We start from the raw sequence: 15,980 nt of genomic DNA, 5'->3' as shown, positions 1-15,980 counted from the left end.
ATATAACTACTATAATACTACTCCTATGTACAAGAATATAACTACTATAATACTACCTCCTATGTACAAGAATATAACTACTATAATACTACTCCTATGTACAAGTATATAACTACTATAATACTGCTCCTATGTACAAGAATATAACTACTATAATACTACCTCCTATGTACAAGAATATAACTACTATAATACTACCGCCTATGTACAAGAATATAACTACTATAATACTGCTCCTATGTACAAGAATATAACTACTATAATACTCCTCCTATGTACAAGAATATAACTACTATAATATTGCTCCTATGTACAAGAATATAACTACTATAATACTGCTCCTATGTACAAGAATATAACTACTATAATACTGCTCCTATGTACAAGAATATAACTACAATAATACTACCTCCTATGTACAAGAATATAACTACTATAATACTACTCCTATGTACAAGAATATAACTACTATAGTACTGCTCCTATGTACAAGAATATAACTACTATAATACTGCTCCTATGTACACGAATATAACTACTATAATACTGTTCCTATGTACAAGAATATAACTACTATGATACTACTCCTATGTACAAGAATATAACTACTATAATACTACCTCCTATGTACAAGAATATAACTGCTATAATACTGCTCCTATGTACAAGAATATAACTACTATAATACTCCTCCTATGTACAAGAATATAACTACTATAATACTGCTCCTATGTACAAGAATATAACTACTATAATACTGCTCCTATGTACAAGAATATAACTACTATAATACTACTCCTATGTACAAGAATATAACTACTATAATACTGCTCCTATGTACAAGAATATAACTACTATAATACTGCTCCTATGTACAAGAATATAACTACTATAATACTGTTCCTAGGTACGAGAATATAACTACTATAATACTGCCCCCTATATACAAGAATATAACTACTATAATACTGCTCCTATGTACAAGAATATAACTACTATAATACTGTTCCTATGTACAAGAATATAACTACTATAATACTCCTCCTATGTACAAGAATATAACTACTATAATACTGCTCCTATGTACAAGAATATAACTACTATAATACTGCTCCTATGTACAAGAATATAACTACTATAATACTACTCCTATGTACAAGAATATAACTACTATAATACTACTCCTATGTACAAGAATATAACTACTATAGTACTGCTCCTATGTACAAGAATATAACTACTATAATACTGCTCCTATGTACAAGAATATAACTACTATAATACTGTTCCTATGTACAAGAATATAACTACTATGATACTACTCCTATGTACAAGAATATAACTACTATAATACTACCTCCTATGTACAAGAATATAACTGCTATAATACTGCTCCTATGTACAAGAATATAACTACTATAATACTCCTCCTATGTACAAGAATATAACTACTATAATACTGCTCCTATGTACAAGAATATAACTACTATAATACTGCTCCTATGTACAAGAATATAACTACTATAATACTACTCCTATGTACAAGAATATAACTACTATAGTACTGCTCCTATGTACAAGAATATAACTACTATAATACTGCTCCTATGTACAAGAATATAACTACTATAATACTACTCCTATGTACAAGAATATAACTACTAAAATACTGCCTCCTATGTACCAGAATATAACTATTATAATACTGCTCCTATGTACAAGACTATAACTACTATAATACTGCTCCTATATACAAGAATATAACTACTATAATACTGCTCTTATGTACAAGAATATAACTACTATAATACTACTCCTATGTACAAGAATATAACTACTATAATACTACTCCTATGTACAAGAATATAACTACTATAATACTGCTCCTATGTACAAGAATATAACTACTATAATACTACTCCTATGTACAAGAATATAACTACTATAATACTACTCCTATATACAGGAATATAACTACTATAATACTACTCCTATGTACAAGAATATAACTACTATAATACTACTCCTATGTACAAGAATATAACTACTATAATACTGCTTCTATGTACAAGACTATAACTACTATAATACTACTCCTATATACAAGACTATAACTACTATAATACTACCTCCTATGTACAAGAATATAACTACTATAATACTACCTCCTATGTACAAGAATATAACCACTATAATACTGCTCCTATGTAAGAAGACAAGAAGAAACAGCCAAGACAGAATTGTCAACAAGAGTGTGAGACAACTGCTGAACATGTGCCGAAGCCTAGGACTGTACATAATAAACGGACGTACCACAGGCGATCCCAGAGGACGCTTCACACTAAACTCTCAAGTGGGCAACAGCGTGGTGGACTATGCCATTACAGACGCAGACCTGTCAGACATTGAAGACTTCACAATCGCACCTGACTCCCATCTATCAGACCACAACCAGATCCTACTATACATGAGAACCAGGAACAAAACACCCATACATGAGCCCCAACAGTCCGGCCTCTACAACCTACCAAGACATTTCAAATGGGCCAACCACCAGGCCATAGAATATAGCAACGCAACCAACCGACCCGAAATCAAGACACTGCTCACAAACTTCCATACAAACAACTATCAGCCAGACCAACAGGGAGTCACCAGAGCTGTGAAGGATCTCAAGTACATCCTACAGACCACAGCAGAACTAGCAGGCCTGAAACGAACCAAACCCATAAGACAAACCAACAAACAGTCCCACAAATGGTTCGACAGCGACTGCAAAGCACTACGCCATACCCTAAGAACAGCCTCCAACCAAAAACACAGGGACCCCAACAACAAGGAGGTGAGGGAAGCCTACAGCAATCTATGCAAGCAATACAAGGGCACCCTCAGAGAGAAGAAACAGAGGTACCTCTCCCACAAAATTGAGCAACTAGAGGACTCCCTCCAGGACAGCTCATTCTGGGAGACCTGGCACCACATGGGCACAAAGCCCAAGAAAAACTCTCTCCACATCCAAAATGGCAATATCTGGCTCAACTACTTCAGAGGTCTCTACAAAAACATCCCAGAAGAAGAACTAACTCCAGAACAGCAACAGATAATCACCAAACTGAGGGACATGGAGAAAGTCATCAAAGACTTCCAGAACCCTCTGGACTCGCCAATCACCATAAAAGATATACAGGAAAGAATTGCCGTGCTGAAAGGCAAAAAGGCCAGTGGCCCTGATGGCATCCTACCAGAGATGATCAAATACAGCTCTCCAGCAATACACGCGGCACTGGCAAAGCTATTCACCCTCGTGCTCAATGCTGGACACTTCCCCGAAGACTGGAACAAAGGGCTCATAACCCCCATCTACAAGAATGGGGACCAATATGACCCCAACAACTACAGAGGGATCTGCGTCAGCAGCACGCTAGGGAAACTGTTCAACAGCATCATCAATAACAGAATCCTCACCTTCCTCACACAACACGGGGTCCTCAGCAAGAGCCAAGCAGGGTTCATGCCAAACCACCGCACCACAGACCATATCTACACCCTGCACAGCCTCATCAAGACGCACGTCCACAACACCAGAAGAGGCAAGATATTCGCCTGCTTCGTGGACTTTAAGAAGGCGTTTGATTCAGTATGGCACCCAGGCCTACTTCTAAAACTCCTAGAGAGCGGAATAGGAGGAAGAACGTACGACGTCATCAAGAGCTCCTACACCGGAAACCAGTGCAGTGTGAAGGTGAATGGGAAAAGGACAGCATACTTCCAACAGGCCCGAGGGGTCAGACAAGGCTGTAGCCTGAGCCCAACGCTCTTCAACATCTATATCAATGAACTGGCTACAGCCCTGGAGACCTCACCAACCCCAGGCCTCACCCTGAACAATCGAGAGGTGAAGTTCCTGCTATACGCCGATGACCTCCTACTCCTGGCCCCCACCGAGAAAGACCTCCAAGAAAGCCTGTCAGTGCTGGAAAAATTCAGCACCACATGGGCCCTACCCATCAACCAGAAGAAGACCAAAATCATGGTATTCCAGAAGAAGGGCCACAATAAAGCCTCCACCACCTCACAATTCACACTGAACGGCTCCACACTGGAGAAAACCAACAGCTACACCTACCTGGGGCTGGAGCTCAGCCAATCAGGAAGCTTCAAAGCAGCAATAGAAACCCTGAAAGCAAAAGCCTGCAGAACCTTCTACGCCATCAGAAGACAACTGTACCACCTCAAACCACCGGTGAGGGTCTGGATGAAGATATTTGACGCAGTCATCTCCCCGATCCTTCTCTATGGCAGTGAGGTTTGGGGCCCAGCCACCTACCCAGACCAGTCAAGGTGGGATTCCAGCCCAACAGAGAACTTCCACCTGGAGTTCTGCAAATACCTGCTACATGTCCATCGCAACACCACCAACATAGCCTGCAGGGCAGAGCTAGGCAGACTCCCCCTATGGCTCACCATACAGAAGAGGGCGCTAGCTTTCCAGGCACACATCCAGGGGAGCAAGCCTGACTCCTACCACCACCAAGCATGGCTAAGCCACCTGAGCAAACCAGACATTCAACAACCAAACAGCAGCCAACCACCAAACCAAAAACTCCAACAGATGATAACCAAGGCCGAAATAAAGGCGACCACAGAGGCAAACAGAGAGCGGTACATTGAAGAATGGAGAAACGAAATAAATAACTCCAAGAAACTCACCGTGTACCAATCCCTACAAAGGGACTACACCATGGCCACCTACCTGGAGAGAATACGCCACCCCAAGCACAGACAGACCCTGAGCCGATACAGACTGAGCGCCCACAACCTAGAGATAGAGACGGGGCGATACAGACAGACGTACAAGCCACGGGAGAAGAGACTGTGTAAGCACTGTGACCAGGGGGTCCTAGAAGACGAGACCCACTTCCTGCTACACTGCACCAAATACTCAGCTATGAGGGCCGTCTACTACCAAAGACTCTCTGCCCACATCCCAGACTTCATATCTGCAGACGAGAAGAGGAAACTCTACATCCTACTGGGAGAAGAAGAGGCCACTGTGGAGATCGCTGCCCAATACGTGTCCAGCTGTCACCAAACAAGAGGAAGATGAGACTCCATGGACTGTTATATTTATCCCAAAACACCCGCCCCACCCACCCCCACCCCCACCCACCCCCACCCCCACCTCCCCATATAGCAGTCACCAACGAAGAGGAAGATGAGACTCCATGGACTGTTATAACCGAACCCCCCCCCCATACCCACCACCCACCCAACCCAACTCCCCCCCCCCACCCACCCACTTTACTAGCTTTGGCAATGCCAAATACCTATTCGGACGTGCCAATAAAGCATTTTTGATTTGATTTGATTTGATGTACAAGAATATAACTACTATAATACTGCTCCTATGTACAAGAATATAACTACTATAATACTACTCCTATGTACAAGAATATAACTACTATAATACTGCTCCTATGTACAAGAATATAACTACTATTATACTACTCCTATATACAGGAATATAACTACTATAATACTGCTCCTATGTACAAAAATATAACTACTATAATACTACTCCTATGTACAAGAATATAACTACTATAATACTACCTCCTATGTACAAGAATATAACTACTATAATACTGCTCCTATGTACAAGAATATAACTACTATAATACTGCTCCTATGTACAAGAATATAACTACTATAATACTGCTCCTATGTACAAGAATATAACTACTATAATACTACTCCTATGTACAAGAATATAACTACTAAAATACTGCCTCCTATGTACCAGAATATAACTATTATAATACTGCTCCTATGTACAAGACTATAACTACTATAATACTGCTCCTATATACAAGAATATAACTACTATAATACTGCTCCTATGTACAAGAATATAACTACTATAATACTACTCCTATGTACAAGAATATAACTACTATAATACTGCTCCTATGTACAAGAATATAACTACTATAATACTGCTCCTATGTACAAGAATATAACTACTATAATACTGCTCCTATGTACAAGAATATAACTACTATAATATTACTCCTATGTACAAGAATATAACTACTATAATAGTGTCCCACTGTGTGTAAGAATGTAACTACAGTATTATTTCTATTGGTGTACGTCTATATGACATACAATATACAGAACATTAGGCGATGAGGTTTTTGGTAATCTAAAGTTCTTCTCGTTTGCTGTTTACATTTTTCTCAATGGATTTTTACCGTGAAGATATAATCTATACTTGTCGTGTTCATGGTGAATTGTTAACCATCTTAAAAATGTGGTTGATCTATATCTGATCGGGGATCCGCCAGGTCGGCTGGAGGGTAAGAATGTGACTGACATAACACAAACTTATAACTGTATAAACCGCAATAGCAGCAGAAAAAAACAAGTCGCTTTTGACACTTCTGTTACCAATGTCAGCCATAAACGGAAAGATTTGTCCAAAACTTTGTTACCATACAGTACATAGATTGATTATTTGGTGGCAATGGCGCCTGTCGGGTGTGGAATATTGTAGGCAATGGGTCATTGGAAAGTTGATGTGTTGGGAGCAGGAAAAAATGGGCTAGTGTAATGATGTGAGCATCTTGGACAGGGGCCAAATGGATGACTGGTGCAACATCCTGTGGCTGCGTCTTCTCACTCTACCTTTTACAAGCTTTGAAGCATAGACATGTTGATGGGGTCACATCTGGGTGGCTTGTGGTAGCCATGTTTTTCCCTAGGGCATGTCCTGCTGTGGGTCTCTTAGGTTTTGGTGTAAAACACTTTAATGAAATGTAAGGAAAGGTGAGAAGGAGTTGTTATTTTTCTACACCTCCTCGGCGTCCAATTCTTTTGAAGCCCTTGCTGGCCTTGGTAATTTTTCCCGACTGACTCCATCTTGCTGGTTTGATATTGGGTCTCCACAAGAAACAACTCTTCTCTCCAACACCGGTCCTGTTATTCCTTCCTAATTCCTGTTGAGGCAGTAGTTGGTGGAGGGGTAATTCCATGGTTGTCTCCTCGTAATTACTTAAAGGGTGTTACAATTATCGGCCCTGGTCTGCCATTCCCCAAAGTCACAAAACCTCAGCTGGGTGGAGTTAGAATAGATCGGTAGTCAAGCATGCACCATCCTCTCCTTTCAAAGTCTATGGCACTGATGGAATTGGTGATCGGGTCCTAGTGACCCAACTGTCTAGTGGCCGGTGACCCATTTGTCTAGTAATCACCTATCCTGTGTATAGGTAATAAATGCCTCTTATCGTAGAGAAATATAATATTGACAACTTCAGTGAGTTGGTTCCACCACCAATATTGATCAACCGCCAAGTAGTTGCAACAATATTTGTTGTCCGTGGCTCTTCTGAAGAAGCAATATGGTGAAGAAAGAGGGTAAACACTCCAAGATAACTGAAATCAGGATCAAACTGGTCCACCAAGGGATCCTACAGTGGTCCCAGATTCTGAGATGATGATGGCCACAAAACCAAGAGATGAACAAAACATAGGTAGATCTATAGTTAAGTTGGACTGGTAGAATAGTCTCTAAACCATTTCACAGTTTTTTTCCCTCTTCAATTTTTCAAGGGTCTGGCCTAACACTCTTGAAGGTTACCATAAGATCATCAGGGTTCCTAGTTTCATGTCCATGTTATGAAAACATAGAACCTTAGAATAATTTCCTCATGTGGGGAACCAAGGTTGACCAGCTGAACAATAATCAGAAAAGCTTGATAAAAGTGGACGTACTTTGTAGGATGGACTATCGAATCATATACTCTGGTGGATCCAAGGTATTCCAACATGTTCCCTATTCCATTTCATGTGTGGCCTTCTGACATGAGCAGGAACTTGTACATGATACAGAACTTGGTTTCAAGGTGGAACCAGGGAATCATTTTCTCACATTTAGTCAACCCAACCCAACACTAATTAGAATTGCTTCATATCCCATCACTTAATGTGTGAACAGGGCCAGCAATCGGTGTAAGTTACCTTCTGAAGAACCTACAGATATGAGCAGGAATGTGTTCAAGATCATGAAGGTCCACCAATGGTAGGTGGTATAAATAAAATAATAGACATGGATGTACCCTTACACCGTTTACCTATAGAATGGACCAATCTATTTCAGTTCTACACACTCCCTATTCGGTTTTTGTAACTATGGACCCAACAATGATACCATGTGTGGTCCTCTTCTAGAGAACTACAGATATGACCAGGGACTCGGACAAGTTGATGAAAGTCCCTAGTTTCATGGTGGAACCTCAGAATTATTTTCCCATGTATTGAAGTAACTCAGTCGATATTGGCTGGCTGTTACTTCCAATTCAATCCTTGAACTGTCGAAATAATCATGGTCAACATCTTCAGAAGACCTACAGGCATGATCCGAACCACGAACAAGATCATGTAGGCTCCCCTCTTGCAGCAGTTCTTGAGTCAATTATGATAATTTATGAGATTATTACTTATGATAATGAAATTTTGCTGCAAACCTCCCACAGGCGTCTCCTCCTGGCACAAGGGACGTTTCCATTATCTCTACCGCACATCTTTGGTAAACAACAGAGGTGAAGATGTTTGGACTATTTGATATTGTGATGACAGTAGAACATACACAACCCGCATCTGGATGGGTATGCCCACTCACAGGCAATGTCTGTCTTTTTATGAGCAGACTCTATATCTGGCTGCAAGTATGTGATGTACCTGATAACGTTCACCTACAATCTCACATCCTTCTTTCGACTTCCCTGAATGTGCTCGAAGAGATGTTGGAAGGAATGAATGTGGTTGCTTGGCTCAAGAACTCTATTCAATCGTATAACAAAAAGTCTGGACTAGAGTCAGTAAACCTCACGAGAGTCAATCCGTCAAACATTCATGGGTCCGTCCATCTGTACCGTTTCAGCCAAACATGTTTGGCATAAACCGGAAGTCCTACTATTATACTCAGGGGTCTAGGGCCTATGCGAGTAGCAGAAACATTATAGACACTGGTCACCCTCGGGGTATTCTTCAGTGGTCTCTTATGGTCGCTGAGGCCAATCGCAGGCTTCAGTAGCCACATAGGAAGCAATGATGTCATGACTAGAGATGAGCGAGTAGGTCTTGATCGAGTGGGTATTCGATCGAATACTACAGTATTCGAAATACTCGTACTCGATCGAGTACCACTCGCTATTCGAATGTAAAAGTTCGATGCAGAACCAGCATTGATTGGCTGAATGCTATACAGTCGGCCAATCAACGCTGGTTCTTCTCCTACCTTTAGAAGTCTTCTCCTTGTAGCGTCCCCGCGGCATCTTCCGGCTCTGAATTCACTCTGCCAGGCATTGGGCCTGGGCAGAGCCGACTGCGCATGTCTGCTTGTAGTGCGGGCATGCGCAGTCGGCTCTGCCCAGGCCCGATGCCTGGCAGAGTGAATACAGAGCCGGAAGATGCCGCGGGGACGCTGCACGGAGAAGACTTCTCGGAGGATCCAGCCCGACCCTCACTCGTGGACTTGGTAAGTATAATTTGATCGAACGTTGCCTACCCCTGAAACGAGCATTTTTCCCCCATAGACTATAATAGGGTTCGATATTCAATTCAAGTAGTCGAATATTGAGGGGCTACTCGAAACGTATATCGAACCTCGACCATTTTACTGTTCGCTCATCTCTAGTCATGACGTAAAACAGGCTTCAACTGTCCACCATTGACATGTAGGAGGCCGAATTGGAGCCCAAGAGTAGCAAGTGTATATTGTTCTTCCACCTTTCCTTATTATATTCCGGGATGATGAACCCAAAAAATTTCGGATTCAGGACGGGCCAAAACTTTTGGAAAATTCAGATCAAGTTCAATTCAGTCTGAACCAGTTCGCTCATCTCTAGTCTGGACCAAAACTTGACTCCGGCCATATGGTTGACATACAATGGTTACATGACCCCAAGCCACAATCACTTCTGTAATGGTGAGATAAGGTCCAGGCCCAAGCTTTGCACCATGGCCATGAGGATTTAGTCTCCCCCCCCCCCCCTGTATGCCCTTTAGATATCCCAGCCGTACAGGCTATCATTTAGCTTTCCCAGGAACAGATAATTTTTGTAAAGATGGATGGTTTAGGATGACTTTTAGGAGTATTCCCAATGGAGACATTTATGGGATCTGTAAGTACACGCAGTGTAAATACTCCAGGGTCCGCCCGCTTTACATCTATAAACATAATGACATTCCATACAACCTTTTATTGCGGACTGTTATGTCTCAATGTGTACCGTAAACTCTCCGATAAACACAGCAATCCTATAAAAGTCATCATGGATGAAGATGTTCTGCAGGGCTCACTGTATGAACGTGAAGGTCATAGGATGGGGGGTTCCTAAAGATGGAGTCATCTAGGTTTACATAAATAATCTCCATTACTATAAAGAACATAATAGACTTTGTGTGGCGATTCCTCATCGTTATGAAGGTCTCTGCTTGGTACTGATCATAGGTGAGGGCTTGTTACAATTGTCTCCAGTCTGGTCAATCTCCTGTGGGCTAATATATTTAGACATTGGCCTACCAGTTTGCAATAAGTCAGCTTTGTTATCAATTTTCCAAAAACGTTGCGGTTCACCACCCATGGATCCACTAAAGTTGACAACCATAGTCTAGTGTCTTATCAGGTCCTGGAGTGGTCACCTTTCTTCAGCTTTGCTGCCTCATCCTCCAGGATCCCAGTCTTTTTGAATAACAAGGTTGTCTGCCATGTTTTGAAGCCATAATATTGCCATTGAGTCCTGTGAATGGGCCTCAGTGGTCACATGGGGAACATCGACGTCACATTGAACTATTATACTCTGGGGTCTCAAGAGACCTCAGAATAGAGTACAATAATCAGTTTTGCTCAACGCTTCCATGCTGTTTGGTTGCCATGGCCTATAGAAGGCCTCCAAGCCTACCATGGCTTGGAGGCCTAATAAATTACTGGCCAGTTTAATGCTGACAGGTAATATTGTCTTCACATCTACATTGTCCTACGCATTCTTCTGGTCCATCATAGAACTCTAAGAACAGAAAATGGACATTAATGGATCCCGGGGGGACCGGAATGACTATAATGTCATTTTTTGGGGGTTTTACTGACTTCTTTGCCTGACGCTACAATGGAGACTCTAATGCAGAAGTGAACATGGCCTTATACTGACAGTGGGATCTTCTAATAGTTACCATACCTGTCTACCACAAAATGGCCTCTCATTATAGGAAGCCAATACCGGAGCAAACCTCACAAAGTTATGGGCCCGGTGTCCGAAGTAGTATCTGCATTTGCTAGTTCTATGGTACGTTTACTTGTCTTGCCCTTGACCGTGTCTTGTCTACCTATCTTCCATCTAAATATTGCCAAACTGTGTGGTCACCTATCATACATTGACACGTCATACATGACATTTACCAAATTTGTAATTAGGTTTATGAGACTATAATCATGTCTTATATCCCCGACACATTCCTTCAATGAGAAGAACCCTTGACCCTCACATCTCAGACAGCTACCCACCCATCCTCACGAGATGTCCACAGAACATCATCAAGCAATCCTTCCGCGCTCCACATCACCATCTGCTAAGCATTAAGATAGAAGGTATTTGATGTAAGTCTCCTTCCAGATAAGTGTTTTGATTGGATCCAGAGGTTTCCATGATGAAAAGATGATGAAGGTCTTCTCGGCCAAGTAATAGATCTTGGTTGTACATGAAGGAGCTTCTACTCCTCAACATAATTGTCCTATTAATATTATATGTTGGCCTATCATCATGTCAATTGAGTCCTTTCTTGGCGAGATGATATTGAGATATTACTTGACCGGACCACAAATAGGACAATTTTTTTTATAGTTTCCCTTTTTTTGTTAAAAAAATACAACAACAAAGTTTAGAAAATACCACAATAATAATAAAAAAAAATTAAAATAATAATAATAAATAATTAAAAAAAATATATAATATAAAACTATCAAAAATTCTAATTCACCTAAACAAGTAATTCACATCTATAGGTCCGCAGCGATGTAGCGTTCACCACTAGAGATGAGCGAGTAGTGAAATATTCGAGATTCGATATTTGTTTCGAGTAGACCCTCAATATTCAACTACTCGATCGAATATCGAATCACATTATAGTCTATGGGAAAAAATGCTTGTTTCAGGGGAAACCACTATTCGACAAATGGGAGTCACCAAGACCACGAGTAGCAGGAGGAGAGTGTTGAGGAGGAGCGAAGGAGAGTGCGGTACTTGGGAACTATCTAGGGCCGGATGCGGTTTCTGTATATTACCAGGAGAGCAGAGAAGACGCGCAATTATCGGCCAGAGACTATTAAAACTAGCCTAGTACCCGAGCGCTGGATGAGTAAAAGCAAAGCGGAAGGAGTCCGGGCCCACATACAGAGAACGAACCGTACAGAGCAGGAGACGGCGCGGGGAGAATGATAGACCCGCAGGATAGTATTTTACCTTTGAGCAGCAATCCTCAGCATCCATCCTGCAGAACCAGCGTTGATTGGCTGAATGCTATACAGTCAGGGGTGAACCTACCCCTTTCGCCGCCCGAGGCGAACTACAGAAAGCCGCCCCCCCCCCAGGAGGAGGGGGCAGAGCAAAGGGGCATGGCGGAGCGGGGCGGGGCTTAGCGCCGTTCGCAGGCAGAGAGCAGGCACGGAGAGGACCTGCTCTCTGCCCGATGCTCCAGTGGCCTCCCCAAACCACCGCTCGGTGCTAAGCCAGTCCAGGACAGCTTGTCCTGGACTGGCTTAGGTAATCAAAAATGCCGCCCTCCCTGGGGTCCTGACATAGCGCCGCCTGAAGCGCTCGCTTCAGGTCGCCTCATGGGAGGTGCAGCACTGTATACAGTGTACACCATTCGACCAATCAGTGCTGGTTCTGCCAGAGGCTCGTCTTTGAAAAACAGTCACTTATCTATCTCTGGCTCCGCTGCAGTCCATTCGCTATTCGAATGGAAAAATTCAATGCAGAACCAGCGTTGATTGGCCAAATGCTATACAGTCAGCCAATCAATGCTGGTTCTTCTTCTACCTTTAGAAGTCTTCTCCGTGCAGCGTCCCCGCGGCATCTTCTGGCTCTGAATTCACTCTGCCAGGCATCGGGCCTGGGCAGAGCCGATTGTGCATGCCCGCGCTACAAGAAAATGGCCGCTTTGACTGTAAGCGGCCGTTTTCTTGTAGTGCGGGCAAGCGCAGTCGTCTCTGCCAAGGCCCAGTGCCTGGCAGAGTGAATTCATTGCCTGATGACAACGCGGGAACGCTGCGCGGAGAAGACTTCTCGGAGAATCCAGCCCGACCCTCACTCGTGGACTTGGTAAGTATAATTTGATCGAATGTTGCCTACCCCTGAAACGAGCATTTTCCCCCCATAGACTATAATAGGATTCGATATTTGATTCAAGTAGTCGAATATTGAGGGGCTACTCGAAACGAATATCGAGTATTTAACTACTCGCTCACCTCTAATCATGAATGTCACCCAACTAGGCCCGAAGCCTTTTATGTTGCCTTACCTCTCCCGGGCCTCCGATCATTATACTAATAATAATAATAGTGTTTGTGGGACCCGCGGCGTCACTTACCGATCCCAGTAAGTAAATAGGGTCCGTTACCGTCTGGAGAAAACCTATTACCTATTAAGAGAGAAAAAAAACTCAGCGGTAGCAAGTTAATACTTTGTGTGGTCCACCAAAGGGGCGTTGTACGTGGGGGATGGGTGGAATTGGGGCAAGGTCAAACTGGCATGGGTGGGGATTCAGTCATGGGGTTCTAGATATAAATTTGCTGTGATCCTCTATCCATACCTTGAAATTTGGGGGGTATGTGATAATAACTCTGTGTTATCTGACCCCCCCCCCCCCCCCTCTTTAAGGTGTATAATGTCCTCTAAGATGTCTCTTGCCCCTTCGCCCAGTGTACACAGCGCCAAATGGAAAAAGTCACCCGGGAAGGTTCATCCCCTTGTGAGGTCTCGTGTCCTTTGCATTTTATCAGATAATTGCTTCATCTCTGAGCAGCCCTGAACTGGTTAATATTACATTTATTGTGTTGTTTGGCAGGGCCTATGTAATAATTATAGTTTTTTAATTGTCCCGCAGGATCGGGCGTGTTATACGACATTGTGGGAAGAGGAAATACTTCGGATCTCTAAGACTTGAGAACAAGATCATCAGGTCCTAGAAGAGATGGTGGGGCTGATAAATGGGCCTGCCAAATATAATGCGTTCCGACCGGAGCGACTCTGGTCAGGAGTAGCGAGAAAGGCAATCCACACAGAAAACACTCGTTATTGCTTTTTAATCGTTTCCAGTCTCGGCCGGCCCCAATGTTTGGTGTAATAATATTGCTTCATGACTGTGCGAGGGTTAATGTTTAACCCTTTAATCCCCTATAACAAACATTTCACCTCTACTTTTTGCATTTTTAACTCTTGCCGTTCTAATATCGTAGCCCATTGAGATGCCTGGAAGTGAACGTCGGCCATAGGGCGCAGGGCTGTTTTTCAGAATAGCCCCTCCCCTCTGCTATACTGAGTATATAGGTAGCACATGGGTAATATGTCACTGATACTGCCACCCACCCACACAGGGAGACTATTGACACCCTTAACAGGGGACTACTGCACATTCGGGATGGAATAAGGGACTCAGTGCCCGAATGTTGGACTGAGGTTAGGCGAGTATCACTTCTTTTTTATTATTTTACCATACCCTGACCCCCTGGGTTTTCCAGTTTGCCTAAAAAACCCCTTTAAATCCTTATTATAGTCCTTTATAGGGACCAGATAATCAGCAGGTACAGAGAGCGCCACCTAGAGGAGAAATTAAGGGTCCAAATTCTGGGAACTGCATCAAAGCTTAAAGCATGGACAGGAATGGATTAATAATATTATATCTAAAGCGATAAAGATACCCCTAGTGAGATCTATAGTCTGGCTGGTGGCCCCTGGTCGGGTCCTCAGGCATTTCCTAATTGCCAGTCCCCATAATTCCCCACAGTTCCCTGGCTAGAGTCCATGTTATGTCACCTCTTGTGGCCCCCTGCCCTCCTCCCCTTTGTACCGCTCTGGTTTTATATTGTTTTTCACACACTGATTTCATAGATGGCAGCGGGTACATGGCCCTGAGATGTATGCTAAATAAACAGTGTCCCGTGCTCCCTGTGTACATGTAAACGGCCCACAGAGGAACGTACCCGACACCATGTGCTATATGTCACTCTACAAGTGAGGACTGACTCCAAACAGTCTGTCTATATAGTAACTGTGCTAGGATTGATAGATAGATAGATAGATAGATAGATAGATAGATAGATAGATAGATAGATACATAGATAGATAGATAGGAGATAGATAGATAGATAGATAGATAGATAGATAGATAGGAGATACATAGATAGATAGATAGATAGATAGATAGATAGATAGGAGATAGATAGATAGATAGATAGATAGATAGATAGATAGGAGATAGATAGATAGATAGATGATAGATAGATAGATAAATAGATAGTAGATAGATAGATAGATAGATAGATAGATAGATAGATAGATAGATAGATAGATAGATAGATAGATACACATGAGAGATAGATAGATAGATAGATAGATAGATAGATAGATAGATAGGAGATAGATAGATAGATAGATAGATAGATAGATAGGCGATATATAGATGATAGATAGATAGATAGATAGATAGATAGATAGATAGATAGATAGACATGAGATAGATAGATAGATAGATAGATAGATAGGCGATATATAGATGATAGATAGATAGATAGATAGATAGATAGATAGGTGATAGATAGATAGATAGATAGACATGAGAGATAGATAGATAGGAGATAGATAGATAGATAGATAGATAGATAGATAGATAGGAGAGAGATAGATAGATAGATAGATAGATAG

Source organism: Leptodactylus fuscus, chromosome 7 (genome assembly GCF_031893055.1).
Source record: "Leptodactylus fuscus isolate aLepFus1 chromosome 7, aLepFus1.hap2, whole genome shotgun sequence".
NCBI lineage: Eukaryota > Metazoa > Chordata > Amphibia > Anura > Leptodactylidae > Leptodactylus > Leptodactylus fuscus.
This window is presented reverse-complemented; position numbering follows the sequence as displayed.